This window comes from Pinus tabuliformis, chromosome 5_2 (assembly GCF_031772625.1).
Source record: "Pinus tabuliformis cultivar Carrire ecotype Pingquan chromosome 5_2, CPIR1, whole genome shotgun sequence".
NCBI classification, from domain to species: Eukaryota; Viridiplantae; Streptophyta; class Pinopsida; order Pinales; family Pinaceae; genus Pinus; species Pinus tabuliformis.
The window spans coordinates 369,307,645-369,333,072 of record NC_142306.1 but is presented as its reverse complement, the minus strand read 5'-3'; the positions used below and the strand labels follow the sequence as shown (position 1 = coordinate 369,333,072).

Here is a 25,428-nt window from a genome sequence, read left to right as displayed (position 1 = left end):
AGAAGAATCAGGCGTATAAATGATAAACTTGCCTTCTTCAGAAAAGGAATTCGGTCCTCCAAAGATGAAGATCTCAACTGTTAACCAACAGGTGTAATATTCAGCCACCAAAATAATCAATTGCTGGTCCAGAATTAACAATTTCTGTCTTTAAACTTACGAGACTAATCCAGGTTTGTAGATGATGAAATTTTCCCCTTTAAGAATAATTCAGTCCTCATAGAATTGCATGGATGGAATGTGCAACAAACACAAACCAAATTCAAATAATAGGAATTGCAATAGCGATGAGGGATGCGAGAAGAGGATGAAATCTTGTTACTGTATATTTTAAGAGTCGCAACCAGAATCCAAAATATAATAAAGTGCTAAACAAGCTTCAAAGCCGTATCAGTCACCAGTCCAATGTGATAGATCTAGAACAGAAATATTTAAAGCACCAAGCTTTACCGCTAGAGTTATCGGCTTTACCAAATTTGACTGGACAATCACCAATTAACCCAGAATATAAACTAGGTTGTGATTCTCTCAACTTGAAAACACTTTTGATAACAGACAATTCAGCTGCAGTTGTGTCCAGACCACAAAAAATTGTCCAATCATTTACAATCATTCCAGCGCCTATTACTTCACTTCCACGATTGACAGTGCCTGCCACAAGAGGTACTTGAAGAAGAGTTGATAATTCATCCAGATCTTCTATTGAAGTGTGTGGATGGACCAGACCACCCCTATTGGAGAAAACGCTATAACTCCCAACAAGAATATTTCCCGCAATAGTTTGCCTGAAAACCTCAACTCCCAGAACGTCTGCTATTAATTCTTCTGTCTCCCTGTCCAGGTCGGTATGAATGAGAGCAACATGATCATTGCACACCACACAATTGCCAAGCGCAGATAGTCGTTCTTCAACACGTTGCACCACAACTTCATCAGGCAAACTATTCCTCAGGTGTTGAAGCTCTTGGTCGGTAGTTGTATTTGGCAGCAAAAGACCATTTTTGTTCCCAGCACAAAGACGGCCAACAATCCTGGTGCCTCCTATAGATGTCTTCACAACAGGAATAACATCTGCCAGCTCACTGAATGATATATGACAATCCTCATTCCAACACCAAGCACATTATTGTCGTTGAATGTGTTAGTTTCAGTCTTTCCAGCCTTCCTACAGTGATCAAATATGCTCTTACAAAGTGGTCTCAGAGTGTCAAGGTCAAATTTTGTCATTTCAGTGAGTCTTCAAGCAAAATTTGGTCACTAGGCATTAGGTCTAGGGTTTTCCCAAATGTCAGTCCATGTCATCATTCAGCTGAGCCTATCATCATTCAGAGGGTTTTCATTATCATGTCAGTGTCTAATGAGTCATTTTACACCTTATTCATGCTTCAGTTGTGCCTAGGCAAGCTCATTTCCCTCTCCTAGGGTTTTGAAGGCAATTTCTCTTGGATGGTTAAATCACTGGAAAAACTTGTTTCCTGATATTCATACACCTTCCCCTATCCTTAAAATACCTTATCAAACACTTCCCATCCCTTAGATCCGCCAAATTCCTCATTTTTGCGCAAACCCTAGTTTCTAGCTACAACCTGCCAATTTTCTAGGTTTGGCCTGTGTTTTGCCCTTTTGGACCCCTTCCCCTTGCTCAATCTCTGCGTTTCCACATTCCTCTGCTCCCTAACATCCCTCCCTACTCCCAAAAATTTCCTCAGGAATTCAGAATCCCCCTATCCCCTTCATTTCGCTCCATTTCGACAAAATTCCTTGTTTCACACATCGGGACAAGTTTTACTCAAATGATGTTTCAGAGCAATAAAAGATTAATTTTCGAAAACTGAGAGAGGTTTTTGTCCATAACATGCCAAAGAAGAAAAACCTCATTCACTTTTTGCACAGCTGTCATGGTTTCAGAGAAATGCCAAAATTACAATTGCCGGATCCAAGGAATTTGGCCAAGGCACAAAAAAGGAGAAAGAGGCCAAATCCCCTCCGTATCTTGGCTGAGGCTTCACTCAAAGATCATGGCACTCAATAGCCTAGCCACAGCTCAAATCCTAAAAAATTCTGAAAATTTTGGGTAATTTTGGCAATTTTTGGAAATTTACAGGTTTTGGCTCCTCAACGGGTCTCACCCCCGGTGAGACCCTTTGTCATGGCAACTCCTTTTTGCAAAAACTCAGCATTTCTAGATTTTTCATGCAAAATTACATATGCCTATGGATGGACTTGAGTTTTTATGGAGTTTTGGGCCTCCAGAAGGTCAAAATACATGCAAAATTTGACTTTCTGCCCCTTTTTTGAGTTGCAGAAACCAGTCTTGGGAGAATTAAGTTTTGACAGGGCAAATGACCTCCAAATTCAAAAATTCTGGTTGGGTTGGAAAGTAGACTCACAGACCTTTCCAACGAGCTATCCTGCACCCAATTCTGACACCTGCAAGTGCCTCAAATAGAGCTCCAAAGGTGCGCGACCCGTCAGGCAGGGGGGCGCGACCCGTCAGGCAAACTTTGCCAGATTTCACTGTACAGCTCGGAAAAGCACAGTTTGACTTGGTTTGACTTTTTGGGGTTGAAGATGATTATCTTTGATGTAATTTTTGTAACTCTAAGACACTTTTACCCTTTTGTAACTCTTCTAGAAGATTCATTCATGTAATGGGTAAATATGTGATGTATGAATTGGTTTCCAAGTTTATAGAGGCAAGTTGTTTTGACTGCCTAGTTTGTAGTGCTTAGTTTAGAAGTGGTTGAAACAGCTCCTAGGATAGTGAGCTCGACCCATGGAGGCAGGGAAAGAGGTTAGATCATCTATATTATGTACTTTCTTGCTCATTTTCATGGTTGGACTCTTGAGGGAGAAGCTATCATTATATATTTTCACTGTATCTCTGCAATTTTTGGCTAAGGAAGACCAGGGTTTTGCAGTCATCTTTGGGATTCTTGTGGACTCATGTGTTGATGGTGTGTTTCTCAATGTTCTTGTAAGCTTTGTTATGTGATTCATTTCCTTTCTTTACTGCTGCACATTAAACAAATGAAGTGTTAAAGTAGGAATTCATGCTAGCCATGCTCTGCTTTTAAATTTGTTTGATTTCCATGTTTTCTACTGTCTAAAGGGAATTCAAAGTCATTGTTTGCTCTCTTTAGCTCCTCATCTTTCATTCATGATCATCCATCTCAAGTTAAGGCATCAATACTGTTTCCTACCTCGCCCCAAGGAACCCCCTGCAGAAACTGTGTCCAATCCCCGCACCCAAAATTGCAATTCCTCAAATTGCCACCAAAAACCCAAAAAACCCCCAAATCAACCTTTCTAATCAGTTTACTAGCCTAATATCAGTGTTACCTTGTTGGTCATCTCATCCCATTGAAGATCTACCGAGATTGACCGGAGAGAGCCTTCTCCTGCCCCGTAGGGCTAGCTACGAGGCTAAATGGTTTGATGTAGCCTTGAGGTTTACCTTTCTCAGCCTGAGGTGAAATTTCAAGCGCTAACATACTGGCGACCATACTGGGGAGAACAAACTTGTTTGTGGGTTGATGTGTTTGTTTCATAAGTCTTAGACGGAGCCTGAAGTTATGCCAGGTAGCCTTCGAAACGCTTTTGCTTTGCATAAGCGGAAGTAGATAAACGCTGCTTCAGTCCATCTCCGTGAGCTTGTGAATACAGCACTTCATTTGCATTTCACCCCAGTACATGTATCAAGTTCAGATCTGATTGTTGATAGTGGACAACGATCAGACACTTGTAAGGCTGAAATCATTCACTGGCGACTCCTTCACTGAAAACTCCAGAGATCAATGCTTCATGGTGACTTCACTGCAGGAAGACTAGTAGCTTTGAGCTTTTCAAGATGGATCGGATTGCAAGAAGATATGCTCCCTTGAGCCGAGATCACATTCTAGGTTTTCCGAATAAGATTCCCAAGGTAGATTGGTCAAGGAATCTGCCTATATTTAATGATGATGGTAAGAAGGATGCCGCTTTACATCTAGTTAGATTTCATATGCATATTCGCAAGTTGAAGGTGGATTTTCCTAAAGATTGCTTAATGAAGATATTCCTGGCCACTCTGGAAGGTAAAGCTCAATCGTGGTATGAAAGTTTGCCGCCTGCTTGTATTTACTGTTTAAAGGATTTTCATGCCTTGTTCATTGAAAGATATAAGGACTCTTATCCATCATTAAACTTAGTTCAAGACTATTGCCAGCATGCATATAGTTTTATTGAAAGCCTTGAGAAGTTTTATGAAGATGATAATTTCATGGATGAAGAGATTATGGAAGCCCTGTATGAAAATCCGTTTCAGCAACATGAAGAAAACTTAGAGGATACTTGTCCAGATGATCAGGATATTTTGCAGCAGAATCAAGATCAGCAGGTTGAAGATGGTCATATGGCTGTAATTGATGAAAGAGAAGAGCTTGTTTCAGATCTGTCCACAGAAGAAAACCAGATTGCAGAATGTGATAATGTCAGGACAGCTATTTCAGTTCTAGATTCAGATTGTGATGACCAAGCATACCTTGTGCCGAATCCTGAAAAGGAGAGTTTTGTTGTTGAGATCATAGACAAAGTTCTTGATCCAAATGTCCTTATGCCATCAGAACAGAGCCTGCATGAGGAGGTAATTCAGCCAGCTCATGAACAACAAGATGAGATCTTTGTTCAAGTAAGTGAAAACTCTTCTTTCAATCATAATTTGGATAGTTTGATTGCCATGTCATATGAAGATGATCAACAATGTTTCCAAGTTTCAGAAGATCAGGACTGTCATTCAGATTTTTCATGTTTTGAAATGTTATTTCAAGAAGACAAGACTTGTTTGAGCAAAGGGAAACAGAAAGTCTTATCTCCTTTGTCTGAAGAGGAGATAGATCAGCTTTTGAAAGGTCATGCTACAACCCAAGCTAAAGCAAATCGGCAGTGTGCACATGGTCACGAAAGTGTTGGTGAAACTTCTTCCTCTTTTGAAAATGATGACAGTCTTGTAATTAGTTTTATAGATCAGCAAACAAATAATATTTTCTTTCATGAAGATGATGAGGCTGTCATGTTTGATGATCTTGAGGATTGTTTTCCGTTTAAGAATGACTTAGACCATGAAATTGAGGAATATAAGCTTGAGAGAGACAATATGTCAAAATTTCTCACGGTCAAGGAATTTACAGCCAACACTCATATGGCAGAAGCTTATACTTCTCTGTGCCTTCCTATCAATCAGCAACCCACTGTTCTTTCAGATCAGAATGAAGCGAGTACTTATATTTTTGCAGCTGGATCTCCAAACAAGGTAGTGCTTCAGGATTATCAAGATCCCTTTGGCATTCTTCTGCAAGCATTAGAAAAGATAAATGTTGCCTGGTTCATTATCATAAGCTTTGGTTTCAGTGGTTATTTTGAGTTTCCTACAGGTTCATCGTTTCGCCTGCTCGAGATAAGCAAGAGCAGAAATTTGGTATGTAGCCATCTGCTGGATTGGTTACATTGGAAAGCTCATTATACATGATTGTACATATTTCATTAGTATGCAGGTGGTTGTCATCATGATTCCAAATCTTGATGGATTGCTGCCGTTTTTCCAAAAGCTTTGTAAAGTTTTGTTTTAAGTCGGTCATGAGTCATTTGTGTTTGGTCTGTTGAGTGAGTTTTTTCAAGTTATTTCAGTTTGCCATCGAGTCGGTTTGAGTCAAGTTTCAGTTAAGTTTCAGTCAGTTTTCAGTCAAGTTTTCATTCAATAAATGTGTCAAAGGTTTTGTGTTCTCCGTTCAAAATAATGACTCCATTGCCCAATGATTGTAAGGCACTGGTCTGCTCTCCCAGAGGTCTAAGGTTCTTGGCACCTCCAAGGAGCTACCATCCCCATTGGAGCCAATGTTAGTGTCAGTCTTTCCAGCCTTCCTACAGTGATCAAATATGCTCTTACAAAGTGGTCTCAGAGTGTCAAGGTCAAATTTTGTCATTTCAGTGAGTCTTCAAGCAAAATTTGGTCACTAGGCATTAGGTCTAGGGTTTGCCCAAATGTCAGTCCATGTCATCATTTAGCTGAGCCTATCATCATTCAGAGGGTTTTCATTATCATGTCAGTGTCTAATGAGTCATTTTACACCTTATTCATGCTTCAGTTGTGCCTAGGCAAGCTCATTTCCCTCTCCTAGGGTTTTGAAGGCAATTTCTCTTGGATGGTTAAATCACCGGCAAAACTTGTTTCCTGATGTTCATACACCTTCCCCTATCCTTAAAATACCTTATCAAACACTTCCCATCCCTTAGATCCGCCAAATTCCTCATTTTTGCGCAAACCCTAGTTTCTAGCTACAACCTGGCAATTTTCTAGGTTTGGCCTGTGTTTTGCCCTTTTGGACCCCTTCCCCTTGCTCAATCTCTGAGATTCCACTTTCCTCTGCTCCCTAACATCCCTCCCTACTCCCAAAAATTTCCCCAAGAATTTAGAAGCCCCCTATCCCCTTCATTTCGCTCCATTTCGACAAAATTCCTTGTTTCACACATCGGGACAAGTTGCACTCAAATGATGTTTCAGAGCAATAAAAGATGAATTTTCGAAAACTGAGAGAGGTTTTTGTCCATAACATGCCAAAGAAGAAAAACCCCATTCACTTTTTTCACAGCTATCATGGTTTTAGAGAAATGCCAAAATTACAATCGTCGGATCCAAGGAGTTTGGCCAAGGCACAAAAAAGGAGAAAGAGGCCAAATCCCCTCCGTATCTTGGCTGAGGCTTCACTCAAAGATCATGGCACTCAATAGCCTAGCCACAGCTCAAATCCCAAAAAATTCTGAAAATTTTGGGTAATTTTGGCAATTTTTGGAAATTTACAGGTTTTGGCTCCTCAACGGGTCTCACCCCCGGTGAGACCCTTTGTCATGGCAACTCCTTTTTGCAAAAACTCAGCATTTCTAGATTTTTCATGCAAAATTACATATGCCTATGGATGGACTTGATTTTTTATGGAGTTTTGGGCCTCCAGAAGGTCAAAATACATGCAAAATTTGACTTTCTGCCCCTTTTTTGAGTTGCAGAAATCAGTCTTGGGAGAATTAAGTTTTGACAGGGCAAATGACCTCCAAATTCAAAAATTCCAGTTGGGTTGGAAATTAGACTCATAGACCTTTCCAACGAGCTATCCTGCACCCAATTATGACACCTGCAAGTGCCTCAAACAGAGCTCCAAAGGTGCGCGACCCGTCAGGCAGGGGGGCGCGACCCGTCAAGCAAACTTTGCCAGATTTCACTGTACAGCTCGGAAAAGCACAGTTTGACTTGGTTTGACTTTTTGGGGTTGAAGATGATTATCTTTGATGTAATTTTTGTAACTCTAAGACACTTTTACCCTTTTGTAACTCTTCTAGAAGATTCATTCATGTAATGGGTAAATATGTGATGTATGAATTGGTTTCCAAGTTTATAGAGGCAAGTTGTTTTGACTGCCTAGTTTGTAGTGCTTAGTTTAGAAGTGGTTGAAACAGCTCCTAGGATAGTGAGCTCGACCCATGGAGGCAGGGAAAGAGGTTAGATCATCTATATTATGTACTTTCTTGCTCATTTTCATGGTTGGACTCTTGAGGGAGAAGCTATCATTGTATATTTTCACTGTATCTCTGCAATTTTTGGCTAAGGAAGACCAGGGTTTTGCAGTCATCTTTGGGATTCTTGTGGACTCATGTGTTGATGGTGTGTTTCTCAATGTTCTTGTAAGCTTTGTTATGTGATTCATTTCCTTTCTTTACTGCTGCACATTAAACAAATGAAGTGTTAAAGTAGAAATTCATGCTAGCCATGCTCTGCTTTTAAATTTGTTTGATTTCCATGTTTTCTACTGTCTAAAGGGAATTCAAAGTCTGCTCTCTTTAGCTCCTCATCTTTCATTCCTGATCATCCATCTCAAGTTAAGGCATCAATACTGTTTCCTACCTCGCCCCAAGGAACCCCCTGCAAAAACTGTGTCCAATCCCCGCACCCAAAATTGCAATTCCTCAAATTGCCACCAAAAACCCAAAAAACCCCCAAATCAACCTTTCTAATCAGTTTACTAGCCTAATATCAGTGTTACCTTGTTGGTCATCTCATCCCATTGAAGATCTACCGAGATTGACTGGAGAGAGCCTTCTCCTGCCCCGTAGGGCTAGCTACGAGGCTGAATGGTTTGATGTAGCCTTGAGGTTTACCTTTCTCAGCCTGAGGTGAAATTTCAAGCGCTAACAAAATGGCTTACCTTTCCATTGAGCATTCAAATAAGTGAGTTGTGCCAGTGGATCGAGACAGGAGAGTAGATTCTTGAACGAGGAAATATTCAATCTCCAATGGATCACTCTTCACCCATGTCAATAGCGAAGACGCCTCATAATTTGGTCGCGACTTTGCTAAACATGGGCGGCGGACGGTGATACCTAACACAATAACTTCTGCAAAAGTACGAAGAAGAAGAATGGGTCTGATTATGACAGTCTTTGCCCGCGTGAACGTGGGGCCACTGGAATTTGGATGACTCTTCGCCAGCAGCACAGTATTTTACTATTCCTCTATGGAGGCTCACGGCCGCAATGGAGATGGGAATACGCATACGCAGGACAAATTACGGCTGCATACACAGGACAAATTACGGCTGCATAGGCAGATTGCTCCGTCCAGAATACTCAGGTTGTAATAGCTCGGTTAACATCCAGATGCACCTCCTCACAACACAGGTTCAGATCTAGCTCTGATACCACATATTGAAAATGAAATTAACTCAAACAGATTACAAGAAAACACATATAAAAACCAGAGACAAAATATTGGCGGAAAAAAGCTGAAGCCTCATGCTTCTCTCTCACTTTCATACATTCTTCACAAATAATTGAATATAGTGTTACAAATAAATAAATGAGAGATAGTGTTCTCAAGATAGTGCGTGCTATCTTAGACACTTTTGGTTGAGATAATTTCTCCTTTGGTTGAGATAATTTCTCACCAGACACACACCAATATAGGAGTTACCTAAACTAACTCCTATCTTATAGGAACAACCCAAGAGTTAGGCACAAATTCCTAACTTGGAATATTTAATTAATTAATTTATTTTTGGATTTATTATTGTTTTATGAGAGAGGCTAACAAAAAACGCCATGCGTTCCACTCCAATCTTAGCACTACCTGACTTCACCAAATCCTTTGTCATTGAATGTGATGCTTCGGGTACAGGTATTGGGGCAGTCTTAATGCAGGAAGGGCGACCGTTGGCCTTCACAAGCCAACAACTCAGTGGGAGGAATCTGGGCCAATCTACCTACGAGAAGGAAATTATGGCCATCTTACATGTAGTCGAGACCTGGCGACCTTACTTATTGGGGCGACGTTTCCAAATCCGCACAGATCATCACAGTCTTAAATATTTTTTGGAGCAACGCCTATCCTCCCCACAACAAAATAAATGGTTAGCCAAAATGCTGGGATATGATTATGAGATCATTTACAAGAAAGGGAAAGATAATAGTGTAGCAGATGCATTATCTCGCCAATTTGAGGAGGAAAGTACTCTGCTCGCAATTTCCCTCCCCATTCCAGACTGGATTGAAGAGGCTCGCAGGGAATGGTTTTCACACCCCGGGCTCTCCCAACTCATTTCTCAATTGCAGGTAGATCCTAATTCCACCAAGGGCTACTCGTGGCAGAATGATATTCTTCGCTACAAGGACAGAGTCGTAATCTCACCAACATCCACCCTCAAAAGTCGCATTTTGGTAGAATTGCACTCATCTCCCATTGCAGGACATTCGGGCTTTCAGAAGATGTATGCTTGCACCAGAAGATCATTTTTTTGGACAGGCATGAAAAAGGACATCCTTACCTTCGTAGCAGAATGTGATGTCTATCAACGCCACAAAGGGGAAACCGTCAACACACCAGGCACATTACAACCATTGCCCATTCCGGCATCAATTTGGACGGAGGTTTCTATGGATTTCATTACAGGTCTTCCAAAGTCAGGGAACAAGTCAGTCATCATGGTGGTTGTGAACCGACTGTCGAAGTATGCTCATTTCTGCGCCCTACCCCACCCGTTTACACCAACTTTGGTTTCTCAATCCTTCATGGATCAGATCTTCAAATTGCATGGCATGCCCACTTCTATTGTGTCCGACCGCGACCCGATCTTCACCAGTAATTTTTGGCAGGAACTCTTCAGAATACAAGGCACTCAACTCAAACTCAGTACTTCATATCATCCGCAAACAGATGGTCAAACCGAAGCCGTCAACAAATGTCTAGAAACCTACCTTAGGTGTTTCACTTCAGAAAAGCAACACCTTTGGGTACAGTGGTTACCTCTGGCTGAATGGTGGTATAACACCAACTATCATGCCACCACCAAAATGACTCCCTATGAAGCAGTATATGGTCAACTTCCGCCTTCCCCTACTTCTTATCTCAAGGGGTGCTCCAAAGTACAAGCAGTGGATCAACTCCTACAACACCGCGCAACCATGCTCGCCCATCTTAGAGAGAATCTTCATCAAGCTCAGAACCGCATGAAGCAACAGGTCGACCAGCATCGCTCAGAGCGCCAATTTCAAGAAGGAGATCAGGTCTTTTTGAGGCTGCAACCATATAAGCAAACATCACTCAAACATCACTCACTGGAGAAGTGGCTTACAAGTTGGCTTTGCCACCTACGGCAAAAATCCATCCAGTTTTCCATGTATCGTGCCTTAAGAAAGTGATTGGGAGCAATTGCCGAGTTCAAACCAGTCTACCTGAATTGGACGAAGAAGGGTCAATCTGGCTTCAACCCGAACAGGTTCTAGACACACGAGACAAGCACCTGCGCGGCTACATGATTAAGGAAGTCCACGTCAAATGGAAAGACACCTCTCTGGAAGAGGCAACTTGGGAACCAACCACTATTCTTCAGCACTTTCCGCAGCTTCAGCCTTGAGGACAAGGCTAGTCTTAAGGGGGAGGGCATGTTAGGGTCCCACCCTAACCCCCTTATTTATGTCATGGGATCACGTCATAGTCAAGAGTCAATAAAGCCCATATTAATATTTGTAAGTGGTTAACCCGCAATTAATGACGGGACCACAGTTAGTTGCAAATGGGCCGTAGTATTAGATAGATGGTATTAATAAAACCCACGGTATTGGCCCGTGGTATTGCATGTATGAGTCATATATAAAGGATAGAGACTCCCTGCGAGGAGCATTGTGTCTTATTTTGTAGTCGAGCTCTGCTTTATTGGAGGTTGCCCCCTCGAAGAGGCAAGTGAACATTACTCTCTGAATAATAAAATCATTGCTATTCTGTGTTCTGGGTATCTTTTCTTCGCATATTCTGTATTTGGGTATCATTTTGCAGGTTAAGAGCATAACACAATTGTCCTCCAAATTCGACATGAAAGATCTTGGTGCTACAAACTATATTTTGGGCATGGAAATTAAAAGAGATTGGGCAAAGAGGAAGCTCTGGTTAAACCAGAGGAAGTATGTCGAGACAATATTACAGAGGTTTAATATGCAGGATAGTACATTGGTGAAGGTTCCCATTCCTGTAGGTGTGAGGTTATCTACTGAACAGTGTCCCAAGACACAAGAAGAGGAAGAGGACATGTCCTGTGTTCCATATGCAAGTGCAGTTAGTAGCCTAATGTATGCAATTATTTGTACTAGACCAGACATTGCACATGCAGTGGGAGTATTGAGCAGGTTTATGTCAAAACCAGGGAAGGAGCACTGGACAACGGTGAAGCGTGTTTTTAGGTATTTGCGTGGCACTAGTGATTATGGTTTGTGCTACCAAGGAAGACCAGGATTGGACATAGTGTTGGATATTCATGGCTTTGTTGATGCAGACTGGGCTGGAGATCTGGATCAGAGAAGATCTACAAGTGGGTATGTGTTTAACCTATTTCGAGGTGCAGTTAGTTGGATGAGTAAGAAACAATCTGTAGTGGCATTGTCAACTACATAGGCAGAATACACGGCAGCCACTCATGCAAGCAAGGAAGCAGTTTGGTTGCAGAGATTGTGTTCAAGTATGGGGTTAGTACAGGAAGTTATAAGGATAGACTGTGACAGCCAAAGTGCAATTTTCTTGGCAAAGAACCCCGCATATCATTCAAAGACAAAGCACATTGATGTTCAGTATCACTTTGTGAGGAATATGATAGAAGACAAAAGGGTGTTGCTGGTAAAGGTGGACACTTTGAAGAATACTGCAGATGCATTGACAAAATCTGTGAGCTTTGAGAAGTTCTCTTGGTGTAGAGAGACAATGGGCATTTCAGGGCTAGAAAAATGACTAAGCTCTCCTATGGCCCCCTGTGGAAAGAAAACAACAAGTGGGAGAATGTTGGGTTGCGTTATATTCTTTCCACGTAGTTAACAGGGGGGTTGAGGGGCACCCGTAACCCCACTTTATGGGGTCCAGGGCAGCGCCCTAGAAAATTTTGGTTTTGGACCCTATGTTAGGTTGGGCAGACCCACCTATGGTTTTTGCATGATTTTTGCACATGTTTTTTGTACGTGATAGTTTTCGGTCCATGGTATTGGATGCTTCTGCATGTACAAATATGTATTATAACATTGAAAGGAACATAATGAAAAATCAAGCTGGTAGTTCCGGTTTTGGGATCCAGGGAAAATCTCTGTGTATATGTGTTTTATGTATTCTGCTCTCGCAATATTTATTTTCTGTGTTTTAGAATTCGTATGCAGGTAATTTCTGTACAGGGTTAAAACCTACAAAATCTTGATAAACAACTAGTTCTATGAACTCCTGGGTTGGGGAAGCTACTTGTAGGTTGATCAAGGATCTGTAGTTGTGCATGTTTGTTTCGCTATCTGTTTCCTGAACATTTTTTATTTTTAGGAAAATAATTTAGTTTCTTATATTTTTCAAGAAAAAAGAAAATACAAAATTTTGACAATTTTTCTGCTTAGTTGTTTAGATTATGCATTTATTTGGTTTTAAAATTTGTTAGAGAGAATTGCATGTCTGTATGTTGTGCTTGTGTTTACTGTATTGGATGCATGGTACATATTAATTTATAAATGATCCTCTCCCTGTAGAAGCAACTCATTCATCAAAGTGAAATTAAAAGCATTTTTCTGCATGGTTTGTGTCGGAGTCCCACATAACTCCATACCTCAACACCCCTTTCGAAGACATTAAAAAAGTACATTTAAAATTTATCTCGTAATAAAATCAATCAAAAACTAAAAGAGTAAACACACATAATAGTCTAAGCTAGGATCTTGGGTTAGGCAATTGTGAGTAACTTCCCAAGATCATAAATCGAGACTAGTGTCGTTAATGAGGGAAAATAATTCTGCACTTATACTACTCGGTACCACTCCAGTCAAGGCAGAGCTAAATGTGAGACAACAGTGGAACGTGAAAGAAGGTAGCCTGCTTTCGATTACATCTCCTTTGGTTATTCTGTGTATCGGGAATCCCTTTGGGGATATTTGAGCTGAGTCGGGGACTCAGGATCCTACCCACACAACGTACTATCTATGACAATGTCCCCCCGGTAGTGCCTGTGATTTGAGGTAACCAAAGTGGCCATACTTGTTAGGGATGAACACAAGGTGACTAGGGCAGGATGCCCTGGTACCTAAATAGACAAACCTTCTCTGTCTTCGGTTTTTGGGAGGGTGCTCACCTTCACGAGAGTACTTGGCCCCTTAATATGAGGTTCGGGTGAAGCTCAAGAGTAATCGTATCTATACATTTGGACAACTATCTCTTTTATCCATTGTGATACTGGGTTTCATCTCTAGCAAACGGTGCTTATTAGACAGAATCATACCCCCTGCTTGTTGATTGACTTATTTAGAGTATTTTTATTTTTTAGGTGCCAGTTTGTTATCACTGAGACTATAATAAATATCACTATAAAATATTTTGATAAAATCTATCAGTCACCATGGCTACATACGACCCTCATCGTCAATCGCAGCAACAACAAGGTCTTCCTCCGCTGACTGTGTAGGATCTGCCAAGCCTTGGTGAGCCGGATTACCCATGTTCAGGTAATCAGTCCCAAATATCTAACACTGAATCAGTCTATACATCCCACGACTCAAGTCTACCAAAAGATTTCTTGATTGAAGGTTTCTCACCTCCTTATAATCCTCTGATCACTAATCCATTGGGATCGCTATTGATTCAAGTTGCACCTATACCTCCTATGTCTTCCACCGTACCTACACCCACCATCCCATCGATGCGTAACAGGTCATGGGATTTTGTGGATAATTTTGGTCCACCCTCAGTTCCCCAATCGAAAGTCAGTACTACACCGTTGATAGTGAACCCCACTATCCAAACTATGCCAGGTTTAAGCAACCTAGTTACAAAAACCATGAGTGGAACCTAGTACACACCGGTTTCTGCCCCTTTTGTGTTTTCTCCTGGACCTTCGAAAAGTGCTCCACATAGCACTGTTAGCACGGGTCCCATCAACACCCCTTTGTTTGGAATCCTTTGTTTAGTTCCAATCCCTAGGCTCAAATGCCTGGGGGCACTGCTCCCAACATGCACATACCGACAGGGGGCATTACAGTTCCCCCTCCATTTATTGGACACACTGGACAGTCATTAATTGACATGAATCCTCCATATGTCAGTCAAGTGCCAATGTGAAACTACACTGATGGAGGGATCCCTCAACTCGGTCTAGTTCAATCCATATGGACACCCCATTCTCAACCTCAAATGAATCAAGGAGGCACTAATTATCCCCAAGCCTAACAACCCCTATGGACAACCACAATATACGAATGTGCCCCAAGGAAATTATTATTCCGCAAATCCTATGTATAATGTTGGGAACAATATGATGGGAGGACCACAAGGACCCTCAAGTCATTTGTCATCACCTTGGTCCGAATCGGGGGCATCAAATAATTTTCCTTTCTTGGCAACACTTGACATCCCTGATTTGTACAAACTCACCAATGACCCCATCTACCATAACTTACATTGGCCTCCAATCCCGCACAAAATTCCTACCGACATCCCGAAGTTCGAAGGGAAACAAGGGGAGGATCCGGGTACACATATCACCACCTATCATCTATGGCGTGTGTCCAAATCCATGGTCGATGATAGTATCCGGCTCCGACTCTTCCCCCGCACCCTTATTGACAATGTAGCCAAGTGGAGCATTGAGTTACCACGAGTGTCAGTTAATACCTTTGGCGCCTTGACGATGGAATTTTTAAAGCACTTTCAACTACCCATCCGCTATGAAATCAGGATGGAACTCCTTACTACTTTATGCCAAGACACTGCCACCCACATCTTCGATCACATTCATGAATGGAGATGTAGGTGGAGGCTAGTCAAAGTGCCCCTTCCGGATTATCTCTTAGCGGATTGGTTCTGCAAATCTCTTCTCCCCTAAATCGCCAAGGATGTTGCCTTAGGTGGTGTGGTCACTGAAGACCAATCCATTCATCGTGCCCAACACTTAGATTTGATTTATTTGCAGTCTGGCACATTATACGATGTCATCCCCAATGCCCCTAGAACTTCCAATTCTCCCACTACTTAGCAACCCAACGTGCATGCTGATGGTATTATCGATGCTACCTCTGGGTCTATTGTAAAACAACTTAGCGGACACATTGCCCAGTTGTATGTTGATCCCTCTACTCAATCGGCTACTCTTCCTAATGCCATGATAAACTCTGTGCAGTATACACAAAGACTGCTCCTTTTGTAGAGAAGTCAGCCAAGAAATATAACCCAAAGCAGAAAGTTGTTGTGTCGCCTGACATCGAAAAGGACAAAGCTATCAAGTTCCCTCACAAGATCTATGTGGAAGACCATATGACACATCGTTGTCTGTGCCTCCAAGAATGCACAAATATCCTTGCTTAAAAGGACACTGACCGGAGCCCCGCGGTCCTAAACAACCCTTTCCCTACTCAGCAGCAAAATCATCTTATTTCAAACCTGCCTCAACCCCCGCAAGAGGGAAACAAAGGTTCCCATCATCCTTTAGCAGGTGAAGGACCATCCACCATTTACACTTTTGAAACAGTCGATCTTCAAATGTGAGCCAAAACTTATGGAGCTCCAATTGCTAATGCTCAGGATGCTACCTCAAGTTCAACCCCACCGTTGCCCAATAATCTTCATATTGAAAGGCCGGTTGCTGATCTTGTAATTCACCCCCCAAAAGGGGCACTTCGTCGCACAACACATAATACATCTGCATGTGCTTCCCAGAACTATAGTATTGTAGAAGATTTGGCACAAGCACCGTCAGCTATGTCTGCACTTGAAGTACTGAAAACTTGTCCAGCACAAAGGAAAGATCTACTTTCGGCTATTGGTGCGGTTGACCCTCAGGATTCCATGCTAGCAATATTCGACATGGAGAAATGTAAATCTCCCCTTTCACACCAACTTGCATTTCAGTTGCAATTTTTTTTGTAAGGGTGAGGGGTTCATAGAACTGTCATTGACGAAGGCACTTCAACCTATGTCATGTCGGATTTATGTTCACTCACCTTGGGTTCTCCAACCCTCTCTCCGTCGTCAAATTCCCTTAAATCTTTTGATGGGCACACTTTCATCCCAAAAGGTTACCTTTCTAGTTACCCCATCACTTCGAGTGGGAAAATGGTAACAGTGGACATCGAAGTTGTGGATCAAAAACTCGACTATAATTTGCTTTTGGGCCGCATTTGGACTTATTCCATGACTGCCATCATGTCTATTGTCTTTCACATCATCCTATTCCCATTATATGGAAGGATATTCATGGTGTACCAGCTATCCTTTTGCACCCCATATTACTCCCGTTACCTAGCAGCACTGTGCCTTTAGCGGGTGGCATACTTGAATCTTATGTCAGTATCGGTACAAGTCTTTTGAAGGGTTCTTCCTTGATGGGTTTTTTCCTCTCCCACCGCCCATGGTTCCACATATGGTTTCTATGGTCTCATCTATTCCTTATGACCCAACCGATCATTGGATCCTCTCGGCCTCTTCAAACATTGGCTCTTATAGAGAACAAAAGCCGCTATCACCTACCGAATTGGCATATCAAGTCATTCAATTTGCATCCGATTCTCGAGTCACTTTGGTCACAGCCAATGGTACCTCCTCCTCTCCCACATATGCTCCCTCTAACGATCTCCTCAATCAAGTCCTACCTTTGAATGAATCTATTCGAGAGATCATGTGTTTAGAGGAGCGACCTTGGGAAAACTCTCACCATCGCATTTCGATATCTGATTCAGATGTGACACCTATATAAATCCTGTCCTTTGAAGAACCCGAGATTGTTCCCTTGAGTTGTACAACCATCCAAACCTTGGATTTAGAAGGGAACATGGGAAATATTTCAAAGACGCTACTCATCAACGTTTCAGTTAAGACAAGCATCATGGAAAACATATATATTGGAGCCGATTACAATCCCGAGGAAATCGCAAGCTTCACCTCCCTTTTCAAGGAGTTCTGCGACGTATTCACTTGGACTTACGAGGAAATTCCCAGCATATATCCATCTATTATCGAGCATGAGATCAAGGTTTACAAGAATGCCAGGCTTGTCCACCAAAGACTTTAACCAGTCCACCCCCGCAAAACTGTAGCCATCAAGATTGAGGTGGAAAAATTGTTATGTGTTGGTTTCATTTACCCTGTTCCCTTAACAGAATGGGTTTCCAATTTGGTTCCTGTAGATAAAAAATAGGGTACCATCCATGTCTATGTCAACTACTAGGATTTGAACACTGTGTGTCCAAAAGATAATTATCCGACACCGTTCATCGACCAAATAATCGACAATTGTGTCGATTGTGAATCCTTCTCATTTATGGATGGTTTCTCAAGCTATAACTACATCACCATCAAACCCACGGACCAACACAAAACCACATTCATTTTCCCTTCGGGAATATTTGCATATAGAAAAATCCCATTTGGTTTAAAGAATTTGGGAGAAACATTTCAACGAGCCATGGACTACACATTCCATCATATCAGACACATTGTTAAATCTTACATGGATGACCTTCCAGCCCATTCCAAGAAGCGAACTCAACACCTAGTTCATCTACGAGCAATTTTTCTTAGGTGCATGTCTTATAACATACATCTGAATCCGCACAAATGAATTTTCTTTGTTGATTCTGGATGCCTACTTGGTTTGATTTTCTCCAAACATGGGATTAGGGTTGATCTCGATAAGGTAAAGGTAATTACTCAATTTCCTGAACCACAATCCATTGTACAACTCCAATGTTTGCAAGGGAAATCAAACTACTTAAGACGATTCATCATGAACTGTGCCGAGCTTACGAAAGGCTTCATGCTCCTACTGAAGAAAGGAGTACCATACTTGTGGGATGATCAAGCCCAACAACCATTTGATGCCTTGAAACATGCACTTATATCTGCCCCACTGCTTGCTGCTCCCAACTATTCGTGTGAATTTCTCCTCTATCTGGCAGCCTTGAAATCCTTTATTGCAATGGTGTTGGTTCAAACTCATGATGATCTTAGTGAGCATGTGATCTATTATCTCTCGAAAGGCTTAGCTAGGCCCAAACTTTGATATTCACATGTGGAAAAGCTGTCCTTGGTAGTTGTCTTTGCTGTCAATAATTTCCGACACTATATACTGCTGCGATAGACTACTGTCATTGCTTTGGAGAATCCCATGAGACACATTTTGTCTTGTCAAGTCATTGAAGGAAAATATTCCAAATGGATTGTTATCCTCCAACAATTTGATTTGGTTTTCGTCACTGCCAAGGTGAAAAAATCCTTAGTCTTCGCAAAACTATTGTCAAATCTTCCCATTGTCGATCCAAATGAGATAGCCCATGATCCTCTTCTGGATGAATATGTCTATCTGATTGACTCAACTGACCCTTGGTATGGTGACATCTAGTCTACCTCCAAGCGCAACGCTTATGCCCTTAGCTATCGTAAAGTGACCGTCATCGCGTCTACCACCAATCTCGACACTATTTATTGCTAAAATATACTTTATATCGTCATGACACTGATACAATTCTTCGACGTTGCCTCACTCATGAAGAGGTAGAACACGTTTTAAATGAATTCCATGCTAGGGCATGTGGCGGTCATCTTTCTGGCATGTCTATTGCCTAGAAAATTCTACGTGCAGGATACTACTGGCCAACCTTGTTCAAAGATTATATCAAGGCAATCCAGTAGTGTCACCCTTGTCAAATATTTACAAAGAAAATGCGCACACCCCCAGCCCCCCTACACCCGATTATCTCTGTCGGCCCCTTTGCCAAATGGGGTATTGACTTTGTCACATGCAACCCCACTTCCTCTAATGGACACAACTACATTATTGTTGTTGTGGACTACTTTACGAAATGGGCTGAATCCATTCCCACTTTCCGGGCCAATGGATAAACCACGACATTATTCCTGGTCAATCAAGAATTCTGTTGATTCGGTGTGCCCCACACGATCGTTACAAACCATGGTTCTCACTTTCAGAATCACATGATGTCTGACTTAACATCGTTGCTCGGTTTTAGGTAGGAACAATCTTCCTCCTATTACCCCTAGGCTAATGGCCAAGTGGAAGCCGTTAATGGCATCCTAAAAACAATGTTCAACCGATTAGTAGGTAACCATAAAACCCATTGGCACTGTATGTTATATCCTACATTGTGGGCATACCAAACTTCAGTCAAAACCATTACAAGATTTACACCATTCCAACTCGCTTATGGCCTGGAAGCGGTACTACCTATCGAGTGCTAGATTCCTTCACTGAAACTCGCTGTTGAACTCTTGCCCGACACCACTACCAAAGAAGAGCACTTATTATATCTCAATCAGTTGGACGAGACCCGTAAAGATGTCGCATTGGCACTCGAATCCCATAAGCGGCGGGTCAAAGCCCAATATGACAAAAATGTTAAGCCTCGTTCTTACCAATAAGGCGATCTTGTTTTACTCTATGATAAAAAACACAACCTCTTGGGGGTAGGAACACTTCAACCATTATGGATCAGTCCATATGTCGTCACCAAGGCCCTCTCAAAAGGTGCCTATGAACTTTAGGACTGTGAAGGAGTCCCGCTCGCGGAGCCCCGAAACGGGTTCTATCTGAAAAAGTATTATGCCTAGTATTGCACTAGGCATGTGCTTTGTAATTTTATGTATTTATAAGTTTTGCTTCTTTTTGTTGTGACTGGATTTTTGGCATTTTTTGAGTATTTGTCTTATCCGTGTTTCTCGTTGTGTATATGTATTCATCACCCTTAACATACGTAGGATACATGGATGGTTCCAGTCATCATACATGACACATTGCATCAGCTGCTTGGGTCATTTACACACCTGAGTCAGAACTGCTTCGTTTTGGGGGAGTCTTTCTTGGCATTGCCACCAACAATATTGCTGAGTATATGTATGTAATTTCACTTCTCACTGAGCGTCATCTCGGGACATCTCCAATTTGGTGATCAAGTTAGACTCTCAACTTGTCGTTATGCAATTGACAAATCATTATCACATTCACAATCCAATCTTGTTACATCATTATTTAAGGGTACGAATATTGGAACATCAATTTGAGTTTATTACATATGAACACATTCCTCAAGAATTTAATGCAGTTGCTGGTTCATTAGAAAACTATGTATTAGATTGGAATCTGTCTCATTTATTATAGTTACATGCATGAAAGTAAAGATTTACATAGTTAAAAATTTACAAAAAACGTTAAAAAACATTTACATCATAAAAAGCGCTAATATATATATATATATATATATATATTGAATCCAGTCTTTTACATTAGAAAATTCCCAAAACTTGGGTGTTTTAAGTACAAAATAGCTCTACTAAGCCTCGCTATAACACCCATCGGCTACACCATGCTACTGCTCATGAAAACTCAGAACAACTCTACCTATTCTCCTAAGAGGAACCAAAAACTGCTCAGGCACACTAACGGTGTGTCACTGCATATGAGCGGGAATCTCCCTCATGGGAAGAGGAGGAATGCCCATGCTCAGGCCTTTGAGGTTCCTCAGAACCTCCCGGAGACTCTGCGCATCATCTCCGTATTCGGCAGTTGCCGCACCTACACCAAATGCAGGTAGCCGAGCCCCCCGCCTCGCTTGGCGGGGCATGCCCGCAGGTTACATTAGTGCCATATTTGTGTCAAGAAAACACTTCATGTCAGTACTTGTTCATCCATAAAAAACAAAAACATTACATAAATATTCAAAAGTTAAAAAATACTTTAAGTACTCTAAAAAAACCTTCTTACCTTGAGGCCCCCACTGAGTGCCAGGTGGTAGCATCAAATCTAGATCTCCTGTAAAGTCCATGCCTTCATAGGCATAGTCATCAATCATTAGAATCTAGCTGCTAAGCCACTCGAAGAAGTCCTCTTCGAAGAAATGTCAGATTGGTCCCCCTCCAGTATGAGGATCCAGTGAAGCCCATCGCCCTTGCCTTGGCTCCATGGGATCAACCTGACCCACACTCATCTGTGGCCTCATCATGGGCACTCTCTCAAGAAATAAGGACACAATGAGAGTACCATACCCAAATGTCATTTGGGTACGAGTCTTATAGACTGTCAACTTTGTCTTCAGTTGAAGAAAAACTGCTTCACACTAGTTGAACATTTGAGGCTGTAAGCAATCAATAAGAAGTAACAATTGAGCCTTCGTCGCTACATGAGGACTCTTGGAACCTGCGAAGCATACGATCATCCACAAAATAGCCCTCATGGGCCTTGTCCTGATCCGCTCAATGTGGACCTTGTTGCTCACTAAGCCATTTTCAAGTCTACAGTGAGTTTGGACCAACTCAAGGGTGGACTGTGGATCTATCCTGCCCCCGGTCAAGTTCACTTGTGCAACTCTGCACGAAAAACCTGTTAGAAAGTATATATCATCTCTGTTAACTGAGAGCTCATGATCCCCGATCCGAAACACCCCTTGGTGTTCATCCCACTGTTGGATTATCCAACTCAAAAGTTCTTCCTGACCCTTCATCAGGTCAAGCCTTACATACTTCATCAAGCCACATTTTCGCAATGCACGTATGCATGTTGGATCATTTAGCTTCTGTAGTTCCTCATTGTCATGAGCACTTTCTCTCCACAGACTCATGATTATGGTTCCAAACTTACACAAAATCACCCAAAAATTAGTCAAAATGATAGAGAAAAATCAAAGAAATCATTTTTCATGGTTTTAAAATGCGTCCATGCTACCTAACACCCCTCCTTAGGGCTCATAGGGTGTGCTAACGCACCCCTGCAGGTCATTAAAGGCTTTTAATGCTCCTCCAAACCTAGTAGGGAGCGTTAGGCGCATATAATCATCTAGGGCTTCCCCAAACTTAAAATTTTCACCCTTAATGTAGCTGAAAAAGGTTAAATAATGTAAGATAAAGGTTTGGACATCTACCTAGAACAAATGGCACATCGAATGGTTTCCTGGATTGCTCACAATCACCCAGGGAAGATCTGCTCCTCTTTCACTCCAGAACACTCTCACAACACTCAAATGGTGAAAATGGTGAAAAAGAAGGCTCCAAAACCTTCTTATAGTCACTCTGGATGTATGAATCACCTTAGTTAGTCATTGAAATATAAGTTTTTCATTTCCTATGCTGTTTATCATATGCCATTTCGATATATTGTCAATATTACTCATGCTTTGATGAAGAGGTTTCAGTGTTAAATTGTAGAAACGACCATGTTCGATTCACTATGAGCGCTTTCTTTTATGGGATCTTTTCTCACTCTTAAATTGAAAAATCCTCGATTTTTCGTTGTCGGGTTCATAAAACTTCTACGACGATGATGCAAGCGCTTTCTTTTTTGGGACTCTTTCTTGCTTTTAAATTGAAAAAATCCCCGAGTTTTTCCCTTCTCCTGGCTTGTTAAATATATGAACAAGGCATGAGCAGTTCTTTTACCTCTTTTTCCTCGCTCATTAAAATGAAAAATATACCTCGAGTTTTCTTCATTTGACTCGTTAAAATTTGATGAAGATATATTGATTTTGTCGTCGCGTGACTCATTAAAATTTCATGACGAATATTGAGTTTACTTTGTCCCCTCGTACTTGTAACAAAATGAGGCAAACATCTATTGAGCATAGGTTTATCACTTTATCCGGACTCAGTAGACTAACTTATGGAAAATGAACTATGTCGGGTATACTATTAAACCTTTGTCACACCTGATTAACAACTATGACAAAGGGACCCCCCTGGAGTTGCTCTTTACAATCTTTTCAGACTCTCTAAATATGAAAAGACCACCGAGTTTACCCGTCTGGACTTGTTAAATTTAATCAGATGGGGAAAATTGGACAACACAATTGCTTTATGTCAGTATTTTGGAAAGAATTTTTGGCAGCAGTCATTCCCTTGAACATGGCACTCCCTCAAAAAAATATCCTTTATCGGCCTCTCAAAATAACCTTACCTTCCTATGAGTTTAGCCTATATACTTCGATGTTTCTACATCCATGTATCCTAACACTCTTTGGTGTTCATGATTTGAGAGTTTCCTGGTTAGAACTTTGTGTCGTGCCTTCTATTGTTCAAGGGATCCCTTTATCCTCTGTTTCCTATATCAACCGTCAATCATATACTTCCATCATGCCCTCTGTCGATTTGACCCATTGAATCAAAGTTTATCTTCAAAAAACAATCATTCTTGTCTCATTTCGTGTCGACTGGTGTAGGAAAAATTATTGCCTACCTTTCAACAGATCTCTTCCTACCGACCTCAACACTCTATCTAGGAAGCAGATCCAGAAACATATCAATACCTTGGAACTTGTAGACATCAGTGGCAGGTTAGCTTGTGTTTGATCAGGGGATTTCATTATTCGCTCTTGATTGAATGATTCTACGAGTGTTCGCTGATAAAAAAATTATTCACACTCGCTAGATTGTACTGCGCATCTTGGAGACCATCGTCATTATCAATGGCCCTCCTCACGCCTGTTAACAATTTTCATTATTGACTGGTAATCAGGCGATTTTGTACATGTTCGACGTCAATGCCTTTATTCACATGTATCGAAATATGATGTTAAGATGAAGTGGCAATCATTACCTTGGGTAGAGGCTTACATCATTTAGCTTTGTTTCCTCTCCCAAGCTGTGTATATTATTTTTTGGAGATAACTCATCAGGATGATCCTATTATGACACAAGTTCCACATTGTGCTTATCGGTGGACACGATCATCATATCTCTTTGTTGAGAAATCACTCTAACATAGCTACTGAGCATGGGAATGATCGACTTAGGACACATTTTTAGATTATATATATATATATATATATATATATATATATATATATATATATATATATATATATATATGTTGTATCAGGTTTCTCGTAGTCCCGAAGCTCTGATCCTCACTTTTTTTTTCTTTTCCAAACACGACAGTTATTTCGGCCATCGTCTTCGCCTTTGATCTCACACTTTAGGGGGCATATGTTATACAGGAAGATGACCTCCTCATCAGCTCAGAGGAGAAAGGCAATTTGACTGAAATATTGACCAAGTTCACAGTCATGTTTGCCAAGCTAACACTCTCCAAGAACTAGCAAGGAGATTTATAACACTCCCTAGCCACGAATCAGGTGCGTTAGTCCCTAGTGTAACTCTCTGTGTTGCCTTAGGGGCAAATTTAGTTAGCTTTGGTGAGTTTCTGGTTGTCAAAGGAGTGGATTGACCGAATAATATCCCACTATTTACTCATATGTCAACTTGAAAAGCAGAAAACATCCAGATTCGACCTGTTTGTGGATATTACTATTCCTAACGGAGTCTAACAAATAGGGAAAGAGAAATAAAGAATGGAAACATCCCATATTTTTCCAAAAGGAACTCATGAAAGAGTTGGAAAGGTTTAGCCTCTCATGCTATATATTTGAGGCTTGGGGCATTGTGAAAGAGGTCGAAAATATTGAAAGGATTGCCTATTGACTGTCGAAGCTTTGCATTAGACACTGGTTCACCAAGAGGTTAAGAAGAGAGAGAGAGAGAGAGAGGAGATGGAGGAGTAAGGGAAGCTTGATGCAACTGATGGTTGTAATCACTCTTTCCTATCATTAATATAGACATGCAGTTGTGTTTTCTACTCCATGGTGTTGATATTGTGATTTATTTACATGTTTATGCAATACCATTGATTATGAGTAGCTTAGATATGTGTAGTTAGATATCCTTATGTATTCTTGTTTTGATTATCAAAGTTATATGTTGTGATATTACTTCTCGTCTTGTCTATGTGCAGGTATTGATCTAGGAGCTAGCTGAGAGGTCTTCCGCTCCGCTACTTTGGGTTCTCCAACAACATCGCACCAAGATTCAAGGTAAAGCTTTCCTTCTTACTTTGATTATAATTTCATTGATAT

General features: G+C 41.2%; 1 pseudogene; it reads right to left on the bottom strand.

Moving 5' to 3' along the window:
- Window positions 1-394: 394 nt before the first annotated feature.
- On the bottom strand, window positions 395-21,153 carry LOC149158989 (eukaryotic translation initiation factor 6-2 pseudogene; annotated as a pseudogene).
- Between the last annotated feature and the right edge of the window lie 4,275 nt (window positions 21,154-25,428).